General features: G+C 40.7%; 1 long non-coding RNA gene across 1 annotated transcript in view; it reads right to left on the minus strand.

Annotated features, from left to right (window-relative positions):
- Positions 1-4,433, minus strand: part of LOC113490742 — an 8,133-nt gene extending 3,700 nt beyond the window's left edge. The window contains exons 1-2 of the long non-coding RNA XR_003400297.1: positions 4,294-4,433; positions 3,511-3,517 (exon numbers count right to left, since the gene is read on the minus strand). This is a non-coding gene — a long non-coding RNA (uncharacterized LOC113490742). The remainder of the gene's footprint in view (positions 1-3,510; positions 3,518-4,293) is intronic.
- Between the last annotated feature and the right edge of the window lie 203 nt (positions 4,434-4,636).

Consider the following 4,636-nt stretch of genomic DNA (forward strand, 5'->3'; position numbering starts at 1 on the left):
CTGCCCACGGACCGGCAGCGGGGCCCAGCGTCCCGGGGGGCGGCGGGGGTTCAGCGGCAGCCCCCAGGGAGCCCCCACACACCTGCCCCACAAATCCCCGCCAAACCCCCAAAGGGACGTTTCATGGACTCACAGAGACGCCCCTTGTGTTACTGATTTTATTATCAATTGAAATTAAATTGTTTGATTTTAATATAAATATAGAATTAAGGGATATTTTAGTAAAAATAATTTTACATTTATTGTATTTTGAATCTAGCAACCGACTGCTACTCTAAAATCCCCTGTACAGCCCTGTACCAAGGCTGAAGGGACTGGTCATAATTGTTTAGTAGGAACAGTCAGAACCTGGGTAACAAAACATGAGGTGATTTGTAAACTGATTTATAATACATACATAGGACTAGAAGAATGCAAGTAGTTGTCAAGGTCCAAGATTAATGGGAACTGAGGGCAGTAACCGTAACAGCTTGCAGGTACCTGCCAAGAAAACCGTGTCCTTGAGCAAAAGGTAATTCCGGCAGGGGGAGATCGCAACCACCGACTCATGGACCACCTACTCCCATTACACCCCAGACCCATATCTAGATATTTCTAAACTTTACTGTGCAGAATTGGATGTAGGAGGAGAATATGTTCATGATTTCTCATAAGTTGTATGCTTATGTATGAAGACTTACTGAATATGTATGAGTTCTATATAAGATGTATGATTCTGGTGCCTGGCACGTGTTGTGGGTGAGAGCACTCCCCTACACGTCCGTCCGTCAATAAAGAAGTGTCTGCTTATCTGCATCAAAATGGTGTCGATAAGTTATTTTTATCCCGGATTTCGGTGACAGTTTCTGGCACCCCAGATGGGACCTCACTGAGAGAGACCGGAGGAGTTGGGGACCTGATCGGTTCCAGCCGGCACCAAGGATTTCTCGGGGATACCCATCAAACCCCCATCCGTAAGTCTCTTTGCGATGTCCCCTGGATTTTGGTAAGACACTTCTCCTTTGTATTGGTTTTGTATTGGTTTTGCATTCATTTTGGAAAAGTGGGTTAGAGTCCCACTGTACAAGCCTGCCTGTCAGACGCGGCGAAAGCTGCGCAGGGTTGGGCTAGAGGATCCTCGTGTATCGGAAGCCTAGGCGTCTGCCTGTAAGACGTAAGAGAAAGCTATTGCAGGGTTGGACATTTGGATTTGGAAACAAGAGAACCTATATGCTATAGAGTTCTCAAAGGTAGTGCCTCTAACAAAAAGTTAGAAGGTTTTTTTATACACTCTAGTGTGGGATTGGTTGTTTCGTCGGTTTAATTTTGTGTAGTAATTAGAAACTGTGTTGTATTGTGTTATATACCTGTATTTGTCGTAATAATTGCGGAAAGGTGTGAGTGTGTTTGTAAGCGTGAGACGTGCAATTGAGCATGAAGTGAGTGTGGAGTTTGGATCCGCGGTTCTGTTATCCTGCAAGGGGTGCCACCGGAGAAGAACAAAGCAATACACTTGAGCGAGTGATTGATTGTATATTGTGTTAACAAAGTAACTGAACCATGGCATCTAAGCTGACTCATTTTTTTAGAAGTAAAACTATGTGTAATCTGGCTGCAAATGACAAAATTCTGAAAACTTCTCTGTTAGGATGTTTGTTAGCACATTGGGAAGAATTGCATGATGATTTGCGAAAGAGTCAGATGACTGAATATTGTAATCACTGGTGGCCTCTGTATACTTTGGATGATCATGGAAAATGGCCCATGAATGGGTCACTGAATTATTTTGAAGTTAATGCTGTTCTGTAGAAGAGAAGGGAAATGAAGTGCCATATGTTGATTTATTTTTCCTATTTAAGACAAAGGAAGGATTAGAAGAAGGAATGTAAGTTGATTAGTAGGGATAATTTAGTAATGGCTATAACTTCTGATGATTAAAAAGGTGAAAAAGTGTTGTTCAACATGTGAACTTGAAAAGATTGTTGAAAGGAAAGAATTGCTTCTACTGAAAAGGATGAAGGGCCGAAATTAGATATATACCCTCCGCAGAGAGAACGGCATCGGGGGCGAGAATATAGAGAACAGGTAGAGGAACCTAAGAGTAATAGAATAGAGGATGTGGATGAAGGGTCATCTGATGTTGTAATTCATACCCCTGTATCTCTAAAGAACTCGGCAGCAGGTACAAACAATAGCTTTCCTTTGGCAGGGAGTTGGCAATGATGGGCCGGTGTATGTGAAAGTTCCTTTTTCAGTGACGGATTTGATGGCTTAGAAGCAGGCAGCAGGAGTGTATAGAGAGGATACTGAGAGAACAGGCAGAGTAGTAGGTACTATAATCAAAACACAGAATCTGGATTGGAGTGATTTACAGGTGATTTTAGCTAATTTGTTAGATGATACAGAAAACCAGATGGTATTAAAGGCTAGCAAAGCACAGGCAGAAGTGACTCTATTGAGTGGGACAGCAGGTAGAATATTAGAGCAGAATTTTTTGTCTGGGGATCCGCAGTGGGGATCCAAATAATGTGGAACACAGAAAAAGACTGAGTCAGTATCAGAAATGGATTTTATATGGAGCTGAACATGCTATGCCTAAGTTTCTGAACTGGTCTAAATTATATGAGGTGAGAAAAGATAAGAATGTATCTCCCTCAGCAATTCTGGAAAGACTAAAAGAAGCTGCTAGAAAAAAAAAAATGATTTGAGAGTAGAAACTAAGGCAGCTCAGATATAATTGGCTTTGATTTTTATAAGACAATTGGTACCAGATATAAGAAAGAAACTGATTGATAAATTTTTGACGTATAAAATGTTGGAGGAGTGTGAATCTAAATATAAAACTCTCATTCTACCAGTCAGAAAACCATCGGGTAAATATAGGTTAGTGCAAGACTTCAGAGCAGTGAATCAAATAGTTAAGGGTATATATCCTGTAGCAGCAAATCCTTACATGATGTTAACAGCTTTAAAGGAGACTTATCAGTGGTTTACAGTGCTTGATTTAAAAGATGCTTTTTTTTTTTTTGTATACCTTGGAGAAGGAAAACAGAAAATTGTTTGCTTTTGAGTGGGAAAATCCACAAACAGGACAAAGATGCAGCTGACATGGACAAGACTACCCCAAGGATTTAAGAATAGCCCAATAATTTTTGGAAAACAGCTGGCAGAGAAGCTTGAAACACAGAAACGGGACAAACCAAAACCTGGACATTTCCTTTTACAATATGTGGATGACACACTGATTGCTACAGAAGAAAGATTTACCTACATACAGGTAACAATAGATCTTTTTAATTTTCTGGCACTGAATGGGTACAAGGTAGCCAAGAGAGAGGGGGGGGAAAAAAAAAAAAAAAAAAAAAAGCATGTCAGACTGTGATATATTTGGACTTTAAGATTTCAAAAGGGCAGCGGCAATTAGGAACAGAACACTGAGAAGCCATGTAAGCCAAAAAATATTCATGAACTCTGAGTATTCTTAGGAATGACAGCGTGGTGCTACCTCTGGATCATGAATTATGGTCTAACAGCTAAACTGCTATATGAGGCCCAAAGAACTTCTTTGACATGGGGCCCACAGCAACAACGGGCTGTCACAGATTGAAATGCTTTAATGTCTGCACCTGCCTTAGGACTTCTGGACATAACCAAAGACTTTCAGCTGTTTTTTCACGAAAGACAACGCCTGGCACTAGGTGTGCAGACTCAGAAGATGGGAAGCTGCAAATGACCTGTCGGATACTTTTCTAAACAACTGGACACAGTGAGTAAAGGGTGGCCAAAGTGCCTTCGAGCTGCGGCTGCAACAGTAATGCTCATGCAGGATACTCAGAAATTAACTTTGGGAAGCACAATAACAGTCTATGCCCCAGAGATGGTGATAACTGTTTTAGAACAGAAGGGGGGACATTGGCTATCTCTGAGCTGAATGATGAAGTACCAGGTAGTACTGGCTGAACAAGATGATGTGATTCTAAAAACAACTAACCTGGTAAATCCTGCAGTGTTTTTAAGTTCCACACAGGAAGAAGAGCAACTGGAGCAGGACTGCTTGGCTACTATCGAGTATGTTTATTCCAGTTGAGAAGATTTGAAGGATGTACCATTGGAGCAACCAGACTGGGAATTGTGTACAGATAGTAGCAGCTACTATCTGTATACTCCTACTCAGTAGGAGCAAGGAGTTTGATATGCTGGATATGCGGTAACAACAGACACTACAGATATAGAAGCAAAGGCACTGACGAGTACTACATCAGCTTAGCAATCAGAACTCATTACTTTGATTCAAACCTTAGAACTAAGTGAAACGAAGAAAGTAAATATTTGGACAGACTCAAAGTATGCTTTTGGGGTGGTACATGTCCATGGAGCTTTGTGGAAAGAAAAAGGATTATTGTCCTCTCAGGGATCAAATGTTAAGCATCAAAATTAAATTATACAGTTATTACAAGCAGCTCAAAAAAACCAAATCGGGTAGCAATCATGCACTGTAAATCACACCAAATTAGAAATACAAAAAATTTATTGGAAACAATTTGGCTGTCTGAACAGCAAGAAAAATAGCAGAGGAACAAGCATTCCAAATGGAATTAATTCCCTCCAAAACAGTAACTCTTCCGAGGGAAAGGCCAAAATATTCTATAGAAGATGA

The sequence above is a fragment of the Athene cunicularia genome, unplaced genomic scaffold (genome assembly GCF_003259725.1).
Source record: "Athene cunicularia isolate RWA unplaced genomic scaffold, athCun1 SCF_26, whole genome shotgun sequence".
Taxonomy (NCBI): Eukaryota; Metazoa; Chordata; class Aves; order Strigiformes; family Strigidae; genus Athene; species Athene cunicularia.